At 36.8% G+C, this 25,422-nt stretch overlaps 1 pseudogene; it reads right to left on the bottom strand.

Annotated features, from left to right (window-relative positions):
- Nucleotides 1-10,441: 10,441 nt before the first annotated feature.
- LOC146887172 (receptor-like protein EIX2) lies at nt 10,442-17,245 on the bottom strand (annotated as a pseudogene).
- Nucleotides 17,246-25,422: the final 8,177 nt, after the last annotated feature.

The following is a 25,422-nucleotide window of genomic DNA, read 5'->3' as shown; positions in this document are numbered from 1 at the left end:
GTACACTTGCCAAAGTCTTAACAAGTTTTTGGCGCCGTTGCCGGGGACCCGTGTCTAATACTAGACTTTTGTGTGATTTCTGACTTATTTAGACTTAAATTCTTTTGTGCATATTTACTATTTTTGTTTACTTTTTTTTAACACACATTAATTTTGGGCTAACTTGTAGTTCGAGCTGGCTTTTGTTGTTGCTCTATAGTTTATGCAGGGTAGGATCCGTACAAGGAGGACTGCATCTTCAGAACCACTCCTTGTTGATCCCGAGATAGAGAAAACTGCCCGTAGAAACAATAGTGCCACAAGGAGAAGACGAGCTCAAGCACAACAAGTTGTCCATCACTCTTCTGCTTCAGACACTCTTTCATCTACTTCTCAGAATCCTGATCCTTTGCCAGAAGAAGAAATGGCAGACAATCCTCATGGTGATGGTAGAGGTCGTGAAAGACGCACTTTGGAAGATTATGCAGCGTTCACAGGCCATGTTAACTTCAACAATATTGCTAGGTCAACTGTCAATGCCACCAACATGGAGATGAAGCCAGCTCTTATTCATCTGGTGCAGAGTAATCAGTTCAATGGCCTGTCTCATGAGAATCCCTACACTCATCTGGCCACATTCTTGGAGATATGCAATACTGTGAAGATCCATCAAGTTCCTGATGAAGCCATACGCCTGAGTCTCTTCCCGTTCTCACTAGCAGGACCTGCAAAAGCCTGGTTGAATTCCTTTCCTGAAAATAGCCTCACTAACTGGGATGATGTGGTTGCAAAGTTCTTGAGCAAATATTTTCCCCAGTCCAAGGTTAACAAGGGAAAGCAGGAAATCTCGGCATTTCAACAAGATATGGATGAGTCATTGGGCCAAGCATGGGATAAATTCAAGGGACTGTTGAGGAAGACTCCCATTCATGGGTTTGATCAACCTACACAGCTCACTCTTTTCTTGGCAGGACTTAAATCCCAGTCAAAGCTTATGTTGGATGCCTCTGCCGGTGGGAGTATCAAGTGGAAGACGCCAGAGGAAGCTTATGAGTTAATAGAGAATATGGCAGCTAATGATAATGAAGCCTATACTGAGAGAGCCCATTCTCAAAAGAAGGGTATTCTAGAGCTTCAATCTTAAGATGCTCTATTGGCTCAAAACAAGATTATGACTCAGCAACTGGAGACCCTGATGAAGAAATTGTCACAACTTCCTCAAGAGCTTCAAAATGCCTCTATAGCTCAACTCCAACAAGTGCAAAGTTGTGAGTTATGTGGAGGAAACCATACCAATAGGCAATGTGCTATGCCAAGCACATCTCAAGAGGAAGTTAGTTATATGGGCAATCAAGGCCGATCAGGGAACTATAATCAAGGATGGAAACCTCACCAAAACATGGGCCAAGCAGGACCTTCCAATAGGACCCCACATCAACAAATTTACCAACATCCCTCTTTAACTGACAGAACCTCAAAGCTTGAGGACATGATGCAACATTTCTTGCAAATGTCAATTCAAAATCAAAAGAACACGGATGCATCAATAAAAAACTTGGAAGTGCAAGTGGGGCAATTAGCCAAGCAATTGGCTGATCAACGAGGAAGTTCTTTTTCCGCCAACACCGAAGCCAACCCCAAAGAGCAATGTAAGGCCATCTTCACTCGAAGTGGAAAGGAGGTTGGGCTAGGTTCTAAAGAAAAGGTGGAGGCTAGAGAAAAGAAAAAGAATGAAGAAGCGATTCAAGAGGAAGAAGTTGATGAAGAAATTGTAGCAGAGGAGGAAGTTAATAAAAGAGAGGAAAATGAAAAAGAGAAAAAGAAAAAAGAGAAAGTTGTTGTGAAACCCCTCCCCTATCCTCAAAATCCTTCAAGAAAAGAGAAAGAGAGACAGTTAGCTCGGTTCAAAGACATATTCAAGCAGCTTGAGATCAGGATTCCCTTTTCTGAAGCACTGCAACAAATACCCTCTTATGCAAAGTTCATGAAGGAATTCCTTGGCAAAAAGAAGAAATACATAGAAGAGGAAACCATTGAAGTGCAAGGGAATTGTAGTGCCATTATTCAGAAAAATCTTCCTCCAAAATTCAAGGATCCGGGTAGCTTCACCATCCCCTGCACAATTGGAAATCAAGATATGGGGAAAGCTCTTGTTGACTTAGGGGCTAGCATTAATCTGATGCCCCTATCTATGCTTAAAAAGATTGGTGGTCTCGAAGCCAAGCCAACAAGGATGACCTTGCAGCTAGCAGACAGCTCCGTCAAATACCCCTATGGTGTGGTGGAAGATGTGGTGGTGCAAATTGATAATCTTAAATTCCCAGTTGATTTTGTGGTGATGGAGATGGAGAAAGATGAAGGGGTACCACTCATTCTTGGGAGGCCATTCATGAAGACAGCCAAGGTTGTTATCAATGTGGATGATGGAACGCTAAAATTGAAAGACCAAGATGAGGAGGTGACGTTCAATGTTCTTGAAGCTGTGCAAGAACCGACTGATGAACAAACTAGTCTTAAGGGTGTCAATGAGGTCTTATCTGTGACTAGTAGACCTTGGCAAGCTTCAAAGTTGCTTGAAAACTGCTCCAATTGCTTCTCTATGAAGGTGAATGAAGAGAGGGAAGAGAAAGATGCTCTAGTTCACCACCACTCTTTGATGGGGACTAATGAGCTTAGACCCGGCCAACCAATTGTGATGAGAAAGGAAAGTTTGAAGATTTCTCCTAGAAGATTCAAGTCAAATTGGGCAAGGCTATGGGTTATTAGAGACATCAAAGTTGATGGAAGAATTGAAATTGAAGCTCCTTATTCTAGAAGGACTAAATTGGTGACTAGTGCTCAATTGAAGTTGTATAGGTGTGAGGTTGGGAAGGAACACACCAAAAGCACCAACCAAGCTTAAGCGTCTTACCCGTCAGGCTCGTGACGTTAAACAAGCGCTTCCTGGGAGGCAACCCAGTGCTCTAAACTCATTCTAGCTTTTAATTTTCGTTTTTTAAGATAGCTTTGTGTTTTTATGCATGTGTGAAGTGTGTTAGCATAGATTGTTGTGTTTGAATTGATGTTTGAACTTTGTGCTAATTTTGTTGCATGCAATTGTGAATTTGTGGAAGTATAATTTAGAATGTTGTTAAGCATGTTTAGTTTTAGGATGTGATAGCATGTGATTGTGTTCAACTTTTGTGCATCATAGAATGTGGTAGTTTAAAATTGGTTGTTTGTGAGAATAGTAGTAGCATAGCTTGTGTAGTGAATTTGTGTTTTAAGTTAAGTGTGCATGTGTTATGTGAATTGAATGTTTTGCTTGAGTGTGAATGCTTGGTTTGAAAGTGAAAAGACTAAAAAAGTATGTGTGCAAGAGTGAAAGGTTGGTGGGAGCACAATAGAGTCAAAACCAACCCAATCATAGCCCAAAAACACAAAATTTCCACCCCTGCAGCTTAAACCGCCTGGCGGTGCACTCTCTCCCGCCAGGCGCAGTCTGTAAATTCAGCCCCTGGGAGCATTCCAGGAGCTAGCCGCCCGGCGGCTCCCTAGCGCCCGCCTGGCGCCATACCAAAAAAAGAGGTCCAGTGGCATTTTACTGGTATACCGCCAGGCGGTAGCGCTGCGCGAGCTGACGTTGGGCTTTTTAAAATCTGTTTTGAATTGGCCCACTCCTCACACTCGTGCTGCACTCTCAAAGAACCTTAAATCTTGCCTGGCGCCGCTGTTCCCTGCTCTCACCTCTTGCCAAACCCTAATCACCTCTTGCTAAACCCTGAACCCCAATTCCAAATCCCTATTCTCGTGCCCTAACCACTCACACTCACACTGCTGCCACACAATCGCCAGGCGCAGCTACCCCATTTCACACCAGCCACTCTTCACGAGTTCTCCAGCTTACTCTTGCATTCCACTCACTCAAGCATTCCACTCAAGTAAACTTTCTTGTGTTTTTCTTTTTGTTTCTAGAGTATATGTTTGTTGTACTAAAAAAAAATCCTTGATTCACTAGCTTAGGGTTTACTTTGCTTTGATAATCATTGTTTCTGTTGCTTTTTGTGGGTATAAACTCGTGTTTGCTTTTTGGGCTGCCATTGTAGTTGGTTTTTTCTGCTGATTTTGTGCTCGTTCACTGAAAATTTTGGCTGACCTATTATGTACCGCCTGGCGGTGGCTATTTTAGCCTGTCTTACCGCCAGGCGGTGGCGCCCTACAAAGCTCGCTGGTTCGAGCTGGCGCTTGGCGGCTGTTTTGGAGGGGCCAGGCGGTGGCCCCTGTTTTTGCTCTCTTTTTTCCCATTTTCATTCAATTGCTTTTTAGATTGTCAAACTTTAGAGCTGCAATAGTTTTTGGCATCTGAACGAATCTATGTTTTGTTGTCTAGTTTAGTCATTAGATGCAATTAACTCTCTTTTTGATTGAATCTCTCACTCTAATGCTAACTTTAAATTGCCTCTTTGTACCAATGTTTATTTTGCAGATGGCATCCTCTTCAAATCCCAAAAGAATGAAGACCACCGTTGGCAACCGTTCAAAAGGGCAAAAGCGAAAGGAGAGAATTTACTCTCATTACTTCCTCACAAAGGATAATGAGGACCGCTTCCAAGTGGTCATGCAACGAAAGTTGGTGGCAGAGAGGAAAGTGATTCTTAAGCCCGGGGAGGTCAACGAATTTCAGCTGGAATTGATCAGGCGTGGCTGGGAAAGGCTGGGTAGCTACCCTAGCACTTTTAGTGTAACCTTGGTAAAAGAATTTTACGCCAATGCCAAGGTTACCACCTCAGCAGCTCCCACCTTTCTTAGTTATGTGCGGGGGAAAAGGGTGCCCTTTGATGCTGACACAATCAATGAGTTTTTGGGCACCCAGCTGGCTGATGATGTGGAGTGCCAGTTTTCAGTGTTGGATGATGAGGGCGTGGCGCCTGGAGAGCTAATCCAAGCACTCTGCTTGGCGGGTGAAGGATTTCACAGGGGCACGATTCAGAGAGGTTCCCTTCACCCCTTGGCCCGCTTCTGGTCAGCATTTGTGCACGCCAACATCTCCCCGTGCTCCCATGTGTCTGATCTTATGGAGGGACGCGCCACCATTCTATACACCATCCTGACAGGTCGGGTGATGGATGTAGGGCAATTCATTGCCAATGAGATCCACCGGTGTGCTAACGCCGCTGGCAAGGCCGCTCTTGGCCATCCCTCTCTCATCACCCATCTTTGCAGCCTGGCAGGGGTGGACATTTCTGTACCCCCGATGGAGAAAGCAATGCAGGACTTAGACTTTTCATATTTTCAGAGGTTCTGCTCAGTTGCTCCCAGACCCAGGAGGCGCCATCAGCCACAGCCAGAGGCTGAGCCAGAGCTCGAGCCCGAGGCAACTCCCACCATTGACATGCGGTTGCAGGCTTTGGAGGCCAAGCTCGATCACCTTCAGCTCCTGGAACCCCAGATGCAGGCCTTATACCGGATGGGGATGGCCAATGCTGACATGCTTAGGGGCATCTCCCTAACTATTCCTGAGCTGCACACCCCATCAGCTGAGGAGTTTGCTGCCACTGTTGCTTGGCCTGGGGCCCAGGCCACTACTACTGGGGGAGGTGGAGCCTCAGCTGTTGGTGATAATGACGAGGAGGAGCTAGACGAAGAGGGCGAGGATGACGCCTGAGCATTTGGAGAGAGTGATTCACATTTTGCAGGACTTGTTTTGTTGATAGTCCTGATTTATTTTATGCTTTTAGTTTTCAGTCTTAACTTTCTTTTGATAGTATTGAACTTTTTAGCATAGTGTAGAACTTTGTAACTTGGTTGTGGTGAACTAATCTTTTGCATTGAATTACTACTTATCATGATCATCTTTTGTGCTTGTTATGAAATGATGTTGAATTGGCTTGTGAGCATAAGCTTGTGGTTGTTCTCATTTTGATATAGTGATGCTTGAGTTTAATTGTGATCAATGATTTTGGCATATGTTGACAATTGTGGAACACAAATACCCTGTGAGAGGTTGTGCCCCAGAGTTGAATTGTGTGAATGCTATCACTGTGGACTCATAATTGACTTTGCTTGAGTTCATTTGCTATTCATTTACTTGCATGCTACAGGTGATCAAGGCCATCTTTCTTTTTCTTTACATAATTGAGCCAATCCTTTTTAAGTTGATTTCTTGTGCAAATCCTTTGAGTCTTCTTTGAGCCTTAAAGATAATATGTGTCATTCCTTGAACCTTGAGCATAGTGAAGATATTGACTACCTTACTTTGAGCTTGAGAGAGCAAATGATTGTTAGTCATGAGTATGGTTCAAGTTTGGGGGAATTATTGCTAATACAAGGGAGCATGAGAAAATTTGTAAATTTTTTGGTTCATTCAAAAAAAAAAAAAAAAAAAAAAGAAGAAGAAGAAAAGAAAAGAAAAGAAAAGAAAATTGGTGCAAGCAAGTTGGGAATTGGTTTCATTTGTTCAATAGAGAAGGGAGAAAAATACGTTCATGATTTGCTTAGTTGCTCTCTTAGCTCAAAGTACTTTTGTTATCCTGAAAAACCAAATTTCCTTCTTAGCCTAGCCACGATACAAGCCATAAAAGACCTTGTGATGATAGCATGCTTGTGAAAGTATTAGACATTTTGAACAAAAAACAAAGTTAAATTGTGTGACATTGTGATGGTAGAGAGAATGTTGTTTATATCCATACACAAGTGGGCTTGAGTGAAACACTTGTTCTTGTGAGAAGTGGTTCCCATTGATCAAGGAAACATTTTGCCATGATTGTTGATCCCTTACAAACTCTTGCATGCACTTGTGATATTTTTGTTTTGTGAACACCATAGCTTTAGTTTGCCTTGCTAATGAAACACATGTGCTACACAATCTTTCAAATAAGAGCAAGCACAATTGACATATGTTTTCTTGATTTGCTAGATCATTGCAATTGTGTTGTTCATCTAGGCCAAGTTACCTTTTTGCTTGAGGACAAGCAAGGTTTTAAGTTTGGGGGAGTTGATAATGTTAATTTTTACCATTATCCAAGCTATATTTCATTAGCAAAATCATCTCTTCCAAAGCTTTTAACCTACTTAATCCTCAATTTTACCTTACTTTTGTAAATAAATACATTTTGGGTTACATTTATCTACATATACCACTAATCCCCATTTTTTGTGTCCTTTTTGTAGATGGGAAGCTTTGTCCAAAAATCCAGATTAATGAGTGACCCGAAATAGCAAGGAGAAGAAGAAAAATGTCAACAGGAAGCGCCTGGCGACACGAAGCAAGCGCCAGGCGGAACAGACCGCCAGTCAAGCGCCAGCCAAGCGCCAGCCAGGCGCCCCTGTTACGAACCGCCTGGCGGTAACTGGACACCGCCGGGCGGTAGCTGCCAGTTTTGCCCCCTGTTTGCCCGATACCGCCTGGCGGTGAGACCCTACCGCCAGGCGCCATTGTTCGCTGATGTGGCAAGTTGGCTCCTTTTCTTCTGTTTTCGCGAGGGGAAAAGTATCTTGGACATTTTGGAGCTCGAACAACACGTCTTGGAGCGCTTGGAGGTCTGCTAGGGCTTGTGGGAACAACTCCATCTTCCTCTTTGTGTCTCCTTCCTCTTCCATTTCCATTTTGTAAGCTTGAGCTCTCCATGACAATGGAGAGCTAAACCCATTTTTGTTGGGGTTAGATGTAGCCACTGAACTCTTATGTATTTTCGAATGGGTTGAATATATATATGCTTCTTCCATTGATTTCTAGTATCTTTGTTTATGCATTTAAAGCTTGCTTTGTTTTACCCATTCGTTGCATGATATTTGGGTCATTAGGTATTGGAAAATATCTCTTGAAACCTTGAATTGGAACAAGATACCTAATGGAACTTGTATCTAGGAATGGAACTTGACCCATTAGTTGTCTTAAACCCTAATTTGTAAAGCGGGTTTGTTTATTTAGGGATTCAAGGAATTGACTCTAAATAAGGAAACCTAGGCTCATTCAACTAAGGAATTAGAGTTTGAGTAAACTTGTGGGTTGACATTAGTAATTAATGGAGAAGAGTTTTATTGCTTAATATACATGAGAGTGAAGTAGGTGAAGTCTAACTCCAACAATATCAATCCATTGCATTTCTAGCCTTTACCATTTTCTAGAGTCTTCAAATATCCAAGTTCAATTTTAATTGTTTATGAAATATTTACTTTCTTGCATATAAAAACCCAAATCATGAATTTATTCATTAGTTTAAATTAGTCACTAATTACACAACTATTTAGTATACACGAGTCTCTTGGGAAACGATATCCCGGTCTTACCGGTTACTACTTGCGCGACTTGGTACACTTGCCAAAGTCTTAACACTGGTCCTGCAGCATGCATGAGAAGCAGGAGAAGTGCATAAAATGGTTCCAGAACACGAGTCATTATATTCGTGGTGGTATGAAATAAGAGTAAATCAGAGATCCTTTGAGCTAATTCTTAGTTGTGAAGTGTGAAAGGCAGAAGCAGGAAGGATTTGTTATATAAGGAGTTTGGGAGAGTAAAGAGGTGGTGGTTGGCATCTATTCCCAGCGTTCACATGCTCACTGATTCATATTTTCTCATCCCTTCATCAAACATGGTTTATTGAACTACCCACTAGCAATAAAAAAAGACCATCATGCAGTGTGTGAGGAGTTTAGTGGAGAGCCTCTGAAACGGTAGCTGATGACCAATGTGAAAAAGATTTACATATTATATTATAAATGTCTAAGTGGAATTAAACCTATAATAATTAGCACACGATATAAGAAATGTTTAAGTAGAACTTACAATACAATATCTTGTGTTACATTGTTTTTTAAGAGATGCGTAACACCCTTTACGACTATAAACGCAAGATTGATATCTTTACTTGTAGACTAGAATTTGAAGTCTTTCTACTTTTTTTTTTTCAAATTTTACGTCATTTTTTAATTTCGTTTTACGTTAGTATAGGTTAATTTTTAATACATATTTTAGAAAAAAATATATTAATTTATATATGTATATGCATATGTAAATATTTTTTAATTTTGTTTTTATATAATATATTAGAAAAAAAAATATTTTGAAATAAAAATAATTAATTTTCTAATAGATCTATAATTAATGTAACACTCCATTTAAATAATAACCTTAATTTAAATAAAATGTCACACAGATAATATGAGAAACAAAGTCATAGAGTATATCTTTATGCCTTACAAATATCCAGAAGAAACCAGGAAAGAATTTAGGGCACACCACGATGCTAGTTACAAAACAAAATAAGAGATCTAAAGTATTTCAAAATTAAGTTCTAAGATGAGGCGTACAAGGGCCACAATCCTAAAGGATAAACAAGCGGACTCCAACCCAGATAGTCTATGTAGCAGAATCACCATTTCCTTGTTGACCACAAGGAGTTCTCATATATGCTCACATAAATAAAGTGATGATCATCCCAAAAGAGAAAACCACACACATAACAATCAAACAAGCAAAGGGTAAGTTAGAGTAAAACATGATTTATCATACAGTTACTTACAATTTCATAGTCCAAGGTACACACATCAACCAATCATGTTATGACTTGCAAACAATACACTAAGACTCAATTCATCCAGATACATATAATTAGTCAGATTCAGCGGATGCTTGCACTTATGGTGGCCTTTACTACTCTACCGTGCTGCTCTACCAAGCTAATTGTTCTAGTGTTTCATCCCCCACACAAGATTAACCCTTAAAGTGTTCCAGGCCTCCTGCTACTCTCACCACTTGAGTCAGTACGCTCTATGTGAGGCTAAATGACTCTTTAGAGTATCAAGATGCAATCCTTACCTTGAATTCTTACTAAATTATATAAATAAGGCACCACCATGAACTCCCACTAACAGGGATCATGGAATTACACCCTGACCAACTGAGGCACTACCATGAGATCTCACCTAGAGATTCATGGAATTACGCCCTAACCAATGAGGCACCACCATGACACTATCGGGGAATTACGTCCTAATCATACCAACAACATGTTCCATTAATCAATATAACATTCATACTCGTTCCAATTTCATGTCACTTTTATAACCAACCATTCCATACTCATTACATGCCAAGATCATGCCAAACTCATCATTCACAATCCATAAACCATTTTACTCATGCATATTCCCTCATCTCGTGCTTTAACAAGATTATTTAATCCAAACATATGGTAAACAACCAAGAACAGAGAAACAAACAACACCAGCACGCCTCTCGCCCAACTTCTCGCTCAGGCGAGAGGTTTCCCTCGCTAGGCGAGCTCCCTTCGCATAGGCGAGAGCTCGAAAAAGGAATAGTGGTGTTGTCGCGTTCTCTTGCTTAAGCGAGACCTCCTCGCCTGAGCGAGATGACTTCTCGCTCAAGACTGGAGCTCGTCGCCTAAGTGACAGCTCGCGCAACACTTGGGAGGGTTTTCTGATACTCTCGCTCAGGCGAGACCCACTCGCTTGGGCGAGATTATCATATCTCCTCCACTGTTCACGCGGGCCAGCATAGAAATTCACCCAGAATAACGCACAATACATGTTCATATCATTTTAAACATCACACAATCACTAAGAGCACCTTAGCTGCTTTAGGGGCCTTGGCACCCTATCGACCAGCCTTTATGCCCAACTGATTAGGGGCAACCCTTAAAATAAGAGCAGAAAATAATTGGGCCTTACATATAACAATATATATAAATATATTTTCTTTTGTGTCCACATTTCGTTATTCTAATTTTACATTTAATTATTATTTTAAAAATTAATTATTTTATAAATAATTTATCTTTAACTATTATTCTAAAAATCTCATTTATTCTTAACAGTTATCTTAAAAACTTTTTTTTGTATATATTATTTTATATTTAACAACTATTTTAAAAATTATTTATATATTTTTTATTAATTTTAACTCAAATTTCTAAAAAATAAAAAAAATACGAACATACATATATTTTCACTAGTATTTATATATATTGTTTCGGGTGTAGGGACCAAGCATCTACAGTCAACACTTAAATTACCCTTTTTATCCTTTTGGTGTTCTCCTCAAGTAACTCGTCGTATCCTCCGTTCCACACAATCTTCCTTCTTCCTCGACCGGTCAAACGGACGATCGATGTACTTGTCTAAAAGGCTCTGATGCTTAAGTCAGTTAAGGTCGGTCGGTAGATAATTGTAACTAATAAATGCGAATTAAAAGATCCTCACCAACCTACCTTGGGCCCCTATTTAAAGTTTCCGGTGTGGGTTTATTATTAGGGTTCCTTAATCATGGCCCAATTGCTTTTTAATTTTGATTACCGGCTTGCTTTATTTTAATTACTGACTTGGTTTAGGCCGACCGACCGAGGGTTCAGCCTGGCGAGTGATCTTATAGGTGAGGGTCTCCATGAAGGTGGAGACAAAGTGCAAGTGAAAATGAAGGCGGAGGGAGTGTCTAATCCGACTGACCGGCGGGTAGCCGATTTAGTGTGTTCAGAGCTGAGACTCTGATGGGCCAGTTGCCTCAGCGTCAACTATGAGGTTCGCCTGTAACGGGCGGCATGCAACTGCTTGTCTTTGGTCTGCTTGGCCGATCTGCCAATGGGCCATATATATATATATATATATATATATATATATATATATATATATATATATATATATATATATATATATATATATATATTACTTGAAAGGTCAATGCTCTTAAGTTGTAACTCTGGATCCAAAAACCACAGTTCCACACCTTTCCACATACATGTTATTTTAAGTGTATAATTATCATAATTGGATGCACAAGAACGATAAGGTTCATGGTAAGTAAGATTGATAGACCAATATATCTGATTTAGAATTGCACCTCTGTTGATGATCTTTTTAGACATTGCTGTCAAATTCTTTAAGCATGTTGGAATACCTCTCGATAAGTAATTCCTTGAAAGATCCAACGAATGAACATGCTTCAAATAACAGAGATTAACTGGAAGGTGTCCACTGAAGTGATTCCCTCGCATGTTCAAGATTATCAATTGCTGCATATTTTCTCCAATCCATGGTGGTATTGGACCAGACAGCATATTTTCACTCACATCCACCATAATTAAATTGCTGCAGTTCTTCAAAGTGGAAGGTAATTCACCCATTAGGTAATTGTTTCGTAAAACCAAGACTTCCAATTTAACAAGGCTGCCCATGGACACAGGAATATTTCCTGACAATTTATTGTTGCTTAAAATCAAGAAACAATAATCGATCAACATATTTCCAACAGTTTGGCAGCTGTCCCTTCATCTGATTGTTCGATAAATCTAAAGTGGCCAAATTTACAGATGTGCTTTGATCACACAAGAATGAAAACAAATTTGAAAATTTATTATTGGAGAGCTTGAGCTTTGAAGCTTGCACTAAAAAGGGTGGAATTATGCCTTCAAATCGGTTTGAGTGCAGAAATATCGACGGTTTGTGAAGAAGCTTCAACCATATACTGGGAATTGCACCAATGAGATTATTGTAAGACATATCTAACCTTCCCATATTTTGCAAGCTGTTCCAAAACCAGTCTGGTACGGAATCATTAAGCTTGTTATTAGAAATATCAAGCAGCCTTAAGGAACTTTGAGTCTAAAGCCAACTTGGAAATGTTGAGCCCAATTTACAAGAGCTTAATGCCAACGATATTAATCGGAAAGGAGGAACCCAAGTAGGACCAATTTTTAGTGACAATGAGTTATTTTGTAACTCCAAAAATATTAATTTGGAAAAATTAGAAAGATGCGATTCAGTGACCTCACCTTCTAAAGAATTTCTCGCCAAAGAAAGATATCTCAATTCAGATAGCAATCCAATGCTTTTAGGTAATGTTCCTGTAATTTTGTTAGGGGATAAATCAAAAGACTGAAACACATGTTTGTTGCACCATGATGAATTCTGAAAGAAGCTAGAAATGTTCCCACTCAACTTGTTATTGTTAGGATAAACTTAAATTAGGAGTTATTGAGCAGACTTTATGAGTGGTTACATTTGTGATGTTTTAGGAGAGGAAAGGTCAAAAGTTTTATGTGTTATGTTTTGGATGTTAATGGTGATTAGTGTTATGTTTTTATAATAATTGGAGACATTATGGCTTGCAGATGAAAAGCCAAATGTAAGTCCTATAAATTGTAGTGTCTTGCTCATATGAAATACACAAGTGAAAAAAAATCATATTTTCAGAGATAGAGTGCCTTTGCTAACAAAGTGGTATCAAGAGCTAGTTAGCCTGAGTGTCTGAGAGTGAAAAAAGTGTGAGTGATGGCCAACAATATGTCCTTACCCCAGCTGACACAAAAATCCGACTACGATAAGTGGAACATGCAGATGAAGGCCTACCGAGCAGAATGGAGTTGCTGAAAGGAAGAATAAGACAATTCTCAACATGGTTCGAGCAATGTTGAAAGGTAAGAATATGTCAAAAGAATTTTGGGCTGAAGCAGTGCAGTGTGCAGTATATGTGCAGTATATGTGCAGAACAGGTGTCCTCATGCAAAACTCAATGGACAGACACCACATGAAGCATGGAGTGGAAAGAAACCATGTGTATCTCACTTGAAGGTATTTGGAAGTGTAGCATATGCTCATGTTCCAGCACAACAAAGAACCAAGCTCGAGGACAAGAGTAAGAAACTTGTTTTTATTGGATATGATGAAAAAACAAAGGGCTATAAATTGTTTAATCCAGTAACAAACAAAGTTCTTGTGAGTCGAGATATTGTAATAGATGAGGAGAACGAATGGAACAACTCGGCAGTGACAGTTAAGAGCATAGCAACGACAAGTGGGAGCTCAGAAACTACCTTTGGAAGCCCGGAAAGTGAAAGAAGAAATTTGGACAATGTACCAGCAAGACAACAGGAGGTCTCTGACGAGGAAGAAGAACCATTGCAGCCCAGAACTCGGAGCTTACAAGACATATATAATACAACTAACGAGGTACATGTTGTGTGTCTTTTGGCATAATCGGAAGATGTTAGATTTGAAGAAGCCGTGGTGGATGAGAAATGGAAAAAGGCAATGGACGAGGAGATTGCTGCTATAGAACGTAACAAAACGTGGGAACTATCCGAGTTACCATAAGGAGCTCGGTCCATTGGAGTAAAGTGGGTTTTCAAGAAGAAAATGAACGCACAAGGTGAGATAGAGCGATATAAAGCTCGATTGGTGGCAAAAGGCTATAGACAGAGGGAAGGAGTTGACTATGCCGAGGTGTTTGCACCTGTTACTAGGATGGAGACTATTCGTCTACTAATTTCTATAGCAGCTCAGAACAAATGGCCCATTTTCCAAATGGACGTAAAATCAGCTTTTTTGAATGGTATGTTAAAGGAAGAGGTCTACATTGAGCAACCACTCGGCTACATGAGGAGAGGTGAAGAAAAGAAGGTGTTGAGATTGAAGAAGGCTCTTTATGGCCTGAAACAAGCTCCAAGGGTGTGGAATGACCGAATTCACACTTATTTCGTGGAAAATAAATATGAACAATATCCGGTTGAACACGTACTATATATAAAGAAGCATGGAGGTAGGATAATGTTTATAGCTCTTTATGTTGATGACCTTATGTTCATGGGTAATGATGCAGAATTAATCAAGAAGTTCAAAAGAACCATGGAGAAAGAGTTTGAAATGACGGACTTGGGACACATGAGATACTTTCTCGGGTTGGAAGTCAAACAACTTGAGACAGGCATCTTTGTGTCTCAAGAAAGGTATGCCAAGGACATTCTGAGTAAATTCAAGATGGCGAGGTGCAGCCCGGTTTCAACTCCAATGGAACCAGGTACAAAACTTTCAAAGTTTGATGGAGGAGATCACGTAGATGCCAACAAATACAGAAGCTTGGTTGGAAGTCTTCGTTACTTGACGAGTACAAGGCCGGATTTGTTACTAAGCGTTGGTATAGTAAGTCGATACATGGAGGAGCCGACCTACACACATTGGAGAGCACTGAAAAGAATATTGAGGTATGTGCGGGGAACAACATCACTCGGATTATACTACACTAGGTCGGACAATTACCGATTAGTAGGGTACTCGGATAGTGATTGGTGCGGAGATGTAGATGACCGGAAAAGCACATCCGGATATGTATTCTTCATGAGCAACACGGCGTTTACCTGGCTCTCAAAGAAGCAACCTATAGTGACGTTGTCTACATGCGAAGCTGAGTACGTTGCAGCATCATTGAGTGTATGTCATGCAATATGGCTTAGAAATCTTCTAAGCAAACTGGAGATGAAACAAAAAGGAAAGACTGTAATTTGAGTAGATAACAAGTCGGCTATTGAGTTGGCAAAGAATCCGGTCAACCATGGAAGGAGTAAGCACATTGATGTGAAATTTCATTCCATCCGAGAACAGGTGAAGGAAGGTAATGTAGAGATGGTGCACGTGGGAAGCAGAGATCAAATTGCAGACTTATTTACAAAGCCATTGCCAACTGTGTTGTTCAATAACTATAAAAATCTAATCGGAATGAAGGATGAAAGAAGTATTTAAGTTTACAGGGGAGTTTTGTTAGGATAAACTTAAATTAGGAGTTATTGAGCAGACTTTATGAGTGGTTACATTTGTGATGTTTTAGGAGAGGAAAGGTCAAAAGTTTTATGTGTTATGTTTTGGATGTTAATGGTGATTAGTGTTATGTTTTTATAATAATTGGAGACATTATGACTTGCAGATGAAAAGCCAAATGTAAGTCCTATAAATTGTAGTGTCTTGCTCATATGAAATACACAAGCGAAAAAAATCATATTTTTAGAGATAGAGTGCCTTTGCTAATAGTTATTTGAGAGGTCCAAACTCTGCAATGTGCAGATGTTCCCAAAGAAAGATGGAATCTCGCCTTGCAATTTGTTACCAAGGAGGTCAAGAACTTCAAGAGAGTTCATTACTTTCCCAAATCCATCTGGAATGGGACCTTCCAACATGTTATCATAAAGTTCAAGTTCACAAAGATTGGTAGTGGAGTTGAAGAGCCAGTAAAATATAGATGACGATTTCAACAGATTTGAGGAGAGATCAAGTGAGGCAAGAGAAGATGAAGAATTCGTAATTGAAATAGCTGAGATGAGAAAGTTATCATCCCTTAGACCACAATTTGACAAATAAAGATTTTGAAGTTTTGAACAGAAGGTTAAGCTACCTTGAAAGACAAATGAGGACACATTATTATCAGAAAGGTCAAGGATCACAAGAGAAGTAAAACTTAAGTAGACAGGAGATGACAAAATAATGTTATTATCAGAAAGATAAAGCTGTTGAAGAATAAGGCTAAAGTTTGACAGAAGTTGAAATGTTGAGAATGTGAGAATATTAGAAGAAAGATCAAGGATGGTAAGAGATGTGGAAAAGTTAGAAGGTGAATAAAACAGAGATTGGATATGGGCATCTGAAAGAGAACAATCAACTAGCCTCAACTCTTAAATTTGGAAAAATAATGGTTTGTAACCAGTCAAGATTATGTAAGGAATACAAAGCAAGATTTGTTAGGGGATTGAGATTAGAGAGCCACTATGCATCCTTAGATTTGACATCAAAATCACCAGAAAGTCTAAGAGTGTGCAAGAAAGGAAGATTCCCAACCTGGAAAGGGAGTGCTCCAGATAATGAATTTTGACTAAGATCAAGATACGTCAACTGTGACAGATTCGTAAGTTGATAAGGGAGTTCCCCGTCGAGAAAATTGTAACTGAGATCCAGATACCTTAAGCGTGTAAGGTTTCCAAGTTGATAAGGGATTTCGCCACAGAGATAAAAGTTATTACCAAGATCCAGAGTCCGTAAATGTGTAAGGCTTCCAAGTTGGATAGGTGCCACTAAAAGAAAAACAGGAGAGATTGAGATATCTTAAGTTGGTAAGTGAGCCAATGAGTTCTGGAATGTGACTCCCTACGAAACCATTGTTGCTGAGATCTAAATGTTGAATATTTTGCAAGGCAAACAATGAACTGATATTCACTGCACCTCTCAAAATTTGTGTATCCGAACCACGGAGACGAAGGATGGTTACATGAGGTGTTTGATGGTCACAGTGAATGCCTTTCCATTTGCAACAATCTCGACCTTTTTCATCATCCCTCCAAGTAGACAGCATGCCATTGACATCTACGAGGCCAAGTTTGAAGCTGAGGAGTGCCTGTCTCTCCCTCTCAATGCACTTTATTTCTGTGCTATTGTTGAATCCGAGAGTAGGTCCTGCAGCATGCATGAGAAGCAGGAGAAGTGCATAGAATGGTTCCAGATAATAACTACACATTATGTAGTAGCTGATATCAAACAAGTAAGACTAAAACAGAGGTTTTTAACTATTCATGGCAAAACCAACCAATAGGATTTATATATATGGCTGATAGAGTGGCTAACGGATTAACGTGTATATACTTTATTTCCTTAACTACCCTTTGGTGGTATTCAATTTAAATTCGTTTTTCTTTCTCTCTTGTTTATGCTAATACTTATTTATACTTTTTATTATCTGAGATCATTTCTAACTTTCTTATAAAGTATACAACCAATCAACTGTTTTCCTTTTTATATTATCAAGAGCATTTTTGAAAAAAAAAATAGCAACCTAGTCTTTTTAATTACATTATCAAAAAAGGTCACTAGTTGACATGTGTGGTTCACCTTAGAGTACGTTTTGAAAATGTCCCTTTCTAAGAAATGCTTGATTACAAAAAACTTTTAAATTTGATGTGATTGCATTGCTTGCACGCAAATGATAATTAGGTGATTATTATTTCTTTTATAAAATTTCATTTTTTGTGTTTGTCATTTCAATTCATACTCTTATCTTGGTATAATTTCTTATATTCTTTAATCTAGTGGTCAGGATTGAAAATGTGTAATATCTTCATTATAGAATAAATTATTGTAGGCCACTCTGTTAAATAGGATATATATATATATATATATATATATATATATATATATATATATATATATATATATATATATATATATATATATATATATATATATATATATATATAATATTTCAATTAAAAGTCAATATTTCAAGACTCTTGAATTCATTATATATATTGATAATTCAATATTTTAAATAATATTCTTTACTCCTGAAATTTTAAACATATTTTACATAATGGTTTTTATTTTTTCCCTTAACATAATTTTTTTACATAAATTTTATGAAAAAAAGGTAAAATAAAATATGATGTGACATCCACTTTTTATCCCTTAACTTGGGTCCAGGTGAAGTTATAAGGCCCAAGTCAACCCTTTAGCTTTTGGTATTTTCAGAAAAATTGTTTAGATTTGCTACCATAGCTCATCCTCCAGATATCTTTACTCTTCACATTTTTTTGTTTCTCTCTAACTCAGTTGCTTCTACTTATTTAAGTAGAAGCTGAGTTAGGGCTAGTGCGAGCTCCTACTTCGAGCTCATCGAACATTTTTCTTCTAAATAAATATATTCCTAACTTTTGTTCCATTTTCATTTTTTGTCCCTAAGCTTTAGTTCCATGTTCAACTCTGAAATAGTTTCCTTTTCGTCCTCCTATGTTATGTTTTCAGCTTCTTAAGCAATTCCAGGTTTTGGTGTTCCTTCCTCTTAGGGTTCCCCCTCACAGTAGCTTTTGTCAAGGTAAGGGAAGATAGAGTTTTCACATTTTCTTGAAGTATCTTGTATGTTTTGTCTTTGTTTCATGTTTAAGATGCACGTTTGATGACTCTAATGAGTCTGGATGTGATTTGTGTTGATTTCCTGACTTGCATACGTGAGCAGGAGAGAACCATTTGTTATATTATTCAAAAATTGGAATTAGTTCAATTCATTGTGTTCCCTCTCTTAAACTCAACCCCTAAATTTAAAATTTGGTATCAACAACATCTTATTGAAATTTAGTCAAGCCCCAATATGGTTTTCAAGAAAATACTTGAGAACAAGTTTCATTTTACTAAAGGTTGATCTATAAATAGACCACCTATATTTAGAGGGTTAGTTACTAGTTTTGGAAAATAAGAATGAATATATGTATTAAATCCATTGGTAAAGGAATCTAGGATGCAATTCAAAATGATACTTTCATCCCTATGCATGTTGTTGACAATGAATTCATTGAAAAACCTTGGTATAGATGGTCTAATGCTGAAAAAAAAGGCTTAATATGACTCTATGAAAAAAATATGAGATATGTTTTAAATCTTGATGAATTATTTAAAGTGTCTTAGTGCATCTCAACAAAGGACATGTGGTATACACTAGAAGTCACACATGAAGGTACATCGAACGTTAAGAGCTACAAAGCATTCATTGATCCAAGACTATGAACTCTTCACCATATAGCAATAAAAATCATTACATATGTGCATAAACCCTTTAGACAAATTGTAAATCATCTTATTGGAATTGGAAAAGTTTTTGGAAAAAAAAATTGAATATCAAGATGTTGAAATGCATATAGGAGCATGCAACTTAAAGTCACTACACTATCATTATGAAGGCCTTGTCTTCAATGACTGTAATATCCTTGTTTGGAAACTTGAGAGAACATGAGTTGGAAATAAATAGATTATTGGTTAAATTGGAGGGTTGTGACAAGAAGAAGAATAAGAGTCTTTCCTTGAAGACAATTGCGTAAAAAGATGAAAATGGTGAACAATGATGAACACATTGACTCAAAATCTAACTTTACTTGTTAAGAAATTTGAAGGGTTTTTGAAGAAAAGAAACAATGACAAAAACTATCCTTAAATAAAATACGTGAATAAGAAATATGATTTTAATTCAACAAATTTTACTTTATTTTGATAGTGAAAAATAGGGATATATCAAAATTGAATGTCCAAACAATCAAAGCAATAGAATCAAGATAGTGTAAAAAGATTGAGAAAGGAGGCAAAGGTAGAAGAACATATATAATTTGGAAAGATAATGATAAGTCTTCACCAAGTGCTTCATCAAGGGAGAATGAAGAAGTATATATTTGTTTGATGGGAGGATAGGATTTCTTCATATTAGTGCAGAAAACACATTTGAAATCACCTAAAGGCTTTAGTTTCAAGAAAAAAGAAGTCTTTCAAAAGGTAGTGACATTTTTTAAATTATTTGCACAACTATAGAATTCGAATCTAAAATAACTGAAGTCTATACTAGTATATAGGTTCTACAAACAATCGAAGCATACTCTTCTACCTAGGGTTAATTTTTTAGAAAAGTTACTTCCTTGTCACAACATTGTGCCGCTATTGCGCACCCTTCGTTTCCAAGTTTTCTCTTTTCTCTCTCTCTCTCTCCCTCTCTCTCTCTCTCTCCCTCTCTCTCTATATCTATATTCCCAAGTTTGCATTTCCCTTATCTGAACCTAAAAATGATATGATGATATGTTTGATTTATTTCTTTTTGCATATGTATCACAAAAGCATCAAAATCACATGAAAATCTATTTCAGTACTAGTTCTCAAATTTTACCTATGTTACTTGTTTCTAATTCATTTGGTGATATTAAATTTTCGTCTAATTTTTGAAGTAAGTTAATACAGTGCGAGAGCTACTGAATGATTTATTTATTTTTAATACGACAATAGGTTTCAGTTACCTAGTGAACCAAAGCGTACAGTCAAGTATGCTTCGGTTGTTTTTCAGAACTCAAACCTATTCCTTTATTTATTTTTTATAAACTTATATTATTTTGGGATTTGATTTTAGAGATAATGAAGTCTACTGATGATGTTTATGCTTCGATTTGTAATCAAAAATCAAAAGAGTCTTTTTTTTTATTTCACCTTAATGTGTTTTGAATTGAAAACCGAAATACAATGTCGAAAAAATCCCTTTCTTGCGCTAATGTCAATATCAACTAACTTAGCGATAACTAGGAGACACGTTTAATGAAATGTACTAAGAATCAAATAAGTTGGTCCTGTTAATAGACCGAAAGAAGGATAAATAATTGACATAAAAAGAGTTTCAAAATTAAAAGATGAAATGAATACTCTAAAAACTGATTTGTTATTGTGCTGAAATAAATTTGTTAATTATTACGGAATGGGAAAATTATAAGTCCATATAAAATAAAACACATTATTTTTTCAAAACTTTTACAAAGTTTACATCGAAATCAATGCGCTATTTTTATTTTTTTAATTTTTGTAAGATCTTTTAGAACCACCATTTTATTATCCGCTCCTCCACACACTCTATTCTTATGACAATGATGGTCTTTCTCAAGCGATGAGATTTCAGGAAACAAGGAATGTGAAAGTTTAATTTGTCTTTATACAAAATTTCTGCAGAGACTTTTCAAAATCCATGTAATATTTTCAAATTCCAAATTTGTCTTTATACAAAATTTCTGCAGAGACTTCTCAAAGTCTTTGTAATTGTTTCAATTTCAAATTTAATGTGACAACACATTCAATTTTCCAAACAATTAAAAGAGTTAGGAAACATATTTTAGGAGAAACAAATGCAAATATATATATTTTAAGAACTATAAAACATATTAATTCTTTTATATATAGAGATAATTAGATAAATAAATAGATAGATAGACAGATTTAGAGAAAGTAAGTAGTGGAAATATTAGACGGTGATAAAAACATAATAAATGTAATTAGAAAATTTGATATAATTATTATTACGAGAAAGATTATTGTTATATATCAATAAATAAGTTATATTATCTTCATTGTAAAAATATAATCATAACAACTTTTCAGCAATATTTTTCATTGTATATTTAGAAAAATTGTCCTATAAATTCTTATAGAACTAGTTAGGTGTCATTTCAAATTATCACCAAAATTTGTCTTTGCATGAAATTTCTGCAAAGACTAAAACATCAAAGTCTGTTCGTTTGTTTTACGTTTAATTTTTCGATGTGGTTCCCTATCTTTCTGACCCACAAGAACAGCTAGAAAATGTATGATACAACAATCATGTTTGTTCTAAATCAATATATATTTTGTTATTATTTGAAAGTAATAATATGTTTGATAAATATACATAATTTAAAACTATAATATATGATGAAAAAATAATATATAAATTCAATATCAAATTATTTAAGTAATTACCAGTGCAGTAAGGACTTTTTGCCTCGGTTATTTTGCTTATTTTGTTTAGGGTCTGGAACCGAGGCATATTGGGACCAGGCCAAAAGGGGTGCCTTTTGGCCTCGGTTATTACCTGAGGCCATATAGTCCCTTTTATGTCTCGGTTGTCAATAAATCGGAGTCATAGGGTTTCTTTTCTACCTCGGGTCAGCTAGGACTGAAGCCATAGCTTAAAAATAATTTTTTTTAATTAAAATTTTCGCAGACTCTTTGGCCTCGGTTCTTACCATAACCGAGGCCATATAGAACCTTTTTGCTTCGGTCTTGGTAATAACCTATGCCTATTCTACTGTTTTTCTTTTAAATAATTTTTCTGTTTTATTGTGATTCTCACATTTAAACCTGCATATTTTTTCATAGAGCAGCACAAACCATAACATAATATTTTCTCAAACATCCACAATCCAAAAATATTTAAAAGATAATTGAAATATACAGAATCCAAATACATATATCCTAATCAATACTATTGTACATTTGAATTATGAACACATGCTATCCTACCAAACTTTATGGACTTCGCGGAAATTGGCAAAGGACTCTTGAATGTTTGCAAAATAAGACATTAAGTTAAGTTAGTATATAGAAAGACAACTTTAGTATACCAAACTTTAGAATATTGCAAAGTAATTGTTTTAATTCAAAAATATATTATTGTTTCCCAATTAGTTGTAATACGAGCACGCACAATTGTTGTCATCCATTGCATTATATAGTAACCACACTCATATGAGCCGGTTTGTCTATTACACTACATTATATCAACAACATTAAAATCAATTAAGGAAGAAAATCAAATCAAACAATTATAAATATATGGATAGAAATATCAAACTTGGAGGGAACATCATGCAAGACATTTTGTCTTAGCCGTTGATCTCCCTAACAACATTTTATGTCCAATAATTGAACTATGATAAAGAAAATAAGTTAGGATACTTTTATATAACATGTCATTTTCATAAGATTGAGATTAGGTTTCTTACCAATCTATCACTTGTCTAAGATGGTTAGAGGGAGGGCAGTGCAAAGAGCAAAACCACACAGCAAGGTTCTCCCTTAGGGAAACCACAAGTAATTGCCAATGACGTTGAGAAGAAAATAAATTCATTGCTATGCATTAAAATGACAGATTATATTCATAAGTTAACAAAAATGACTTACCCAGCAACATAAGGGACAAAATAAATTTCTTTTTCGCGTTGAAAGCATCCAGTCACATATGATTGGATGTCATCAAACTTGTTGCCTTCATGAGTGAGTTGGGGGTCTACAAACCCATATACATCATTCAGCCCCATAGTTTCAGTGACACCAGACAAATACCTAAACATAAAATTGATTTGATATAAGTAAATAGATAAATATATCATATAACTATATATAATGACTGAAAGACTTACATCATCCATAACTGAATAATGGTAATATTAAGTTCCTCTTGTCCTCGTGCAAGCTCCAAGATATCTTATGTCAAGATCTCTTCCAAAAATGTTATCATTTCAAGGAACCTACATCGGCTTATCAGCTATGATTTCTGCAAGTTGGAGCAATGCACCAAGAGGATCGTCCAAAGAGAGAAGAATCTGTTGGTATCGCGCAGCGGAATGTTTAAGCGTGCGGACAAAAACCAAGAGGAGGGTGAATTGGGTTCTTAATAAAATTAATACTTTAAAATTTTTCCAAAATTTATCAATTAGATCAATAAATAATTTCTTTAAACAAAATAACAGATGAAATAAAGAGATAGAGAAGAAGATTGAACACAAGTATTTATACTGGTTCGGATCAAAAGACCCTACGTCCAGTTGTTAATCTTTCAAAAACGAGATTAACTAAATCACTAAAATAAACCAAACATACAATCAATGATAAGAAAGATTAGGGTTTAGAAAACACCTCTCTTGAATCACACAAGAGACTAAGACACGTCCCTTGAAATCCACAAGGGATGAAAACACCTTCCTTGAATCACACAAGGAATGAACACTTCCTTTGAATCCCACAAAGGATGATCGGCTTCTCCTAGCAACAGCAGCAGCACTCAATCACTCAAGATCCCACTTGATGAAAGTTATCGCTCTACCCACACTAGGTTTTTCAAAGCCTTCCCACAGAGAGTTCTCAAGTACTTAGACTTCTCTAACTTCTGTATTTTTACAATGGAAGCCTACCACTCTATTTATAGAAGCCTATTTAGGAATTAGGTTAAGAATATGAAAAGTTAAGTCACAACTGCCATAGATAATCGATTATCATAAGTGATAATCGATTATCACAAAAACTTTTCTAAAAACATTTTTTTTGCTGTGATAATCTATTATCAGTCAGGATAATCTATTATCAGCAGGTGATAATCGATTATCAGCAGGTGATAATCGATTATCAACAGTGATAATCGATTATTCCAGAGGCTTTTCTCAAAAATCAGTTTTAACTAAGATAATCGATTATCACTAAGAATAATCGATTATTCCAGTAAGTTTTACAGATAAATAAAATTCTCTTGGTGCTCTACTACTTGGGTTTTGCCTTCTTGACTCTTGACATACTAATTTAATTATTTTAAATAACATACACAGATTACAAGACCTAAACAACTAAACCCCTAAGTCTTCAATGTATCTCTTGAATCAAAGCATTCTTTTAAGTCTTCAACATCTCTTGAATCAAAGCATTCTTTTAAGTCTTCAACATTTTCCATGCATCATCATCAAGTCTTCCATACTTCTTCATAAGTCATCATCATCATCAAAACTCCTTATTGGAGGAAGATGTTCATCTTCTTCTTTTTGTCAACAGAATCTTCTTTGATTGAGGTTTTTCCTATATTGATGCAATTTTAGTTAAAATGAAATATAATTTAAGTTTGAATATAATAAACATGTAAACTTAAAAATGTAGTATATTGGTGGGTTTAAGAGTTTGTACTAGGGGGTTAGTAACAACCAAATCTCTAGGCCAGGCGAGAAAACATTGGAATGCCTGTGCCACAGTATATACCTCATCTGTTGGCACAAAAACTAAAGCGAACGACATGAGAACCTCCTCTACTGTGACCTTGACCTCATCCTTTGATAACTCCATGCCATGAAGAACTGTGGCTGCCTCAAATACTTTTCCACGAGCCACATTGTCTTCTCTATACCATCCTAAATATATAGCTGACATGGATGAGTGTCATCCATGTCATCCTCAGGTGGAGCTGAACAACTCCCTTTTTCGCTTCTACCTATTACAGTCAACGATTTATTAATGTTATTCATTTACTTTATTAAATATCATTTATTTAATTTATAACTTATAGAAAACAAATTTACCCGTGGAGGCACAAATGGGTCTAGTTCTGGCAGA

Source organism: Vigna unguiculata, chromosome 4 (assembly GCF_037176805.1).
Source record: "Vigna unguiculata cultivar grain cowpea cultivar isolate G323 ecotype 2 chromosome 4, ASM3717680v1, whole genome shotgun sequence".
NCBI classification, from domain to species: domain Eukaryota; kingdom Viridiplantae; phylum Streptophyta; class Magnoliopsida; order Fabales; family Fabaceae; genus Vigna; species Vigna unguiculata.
This window is presented reverse-complemented; position numbering and strand designations above follow the sequence as displayed.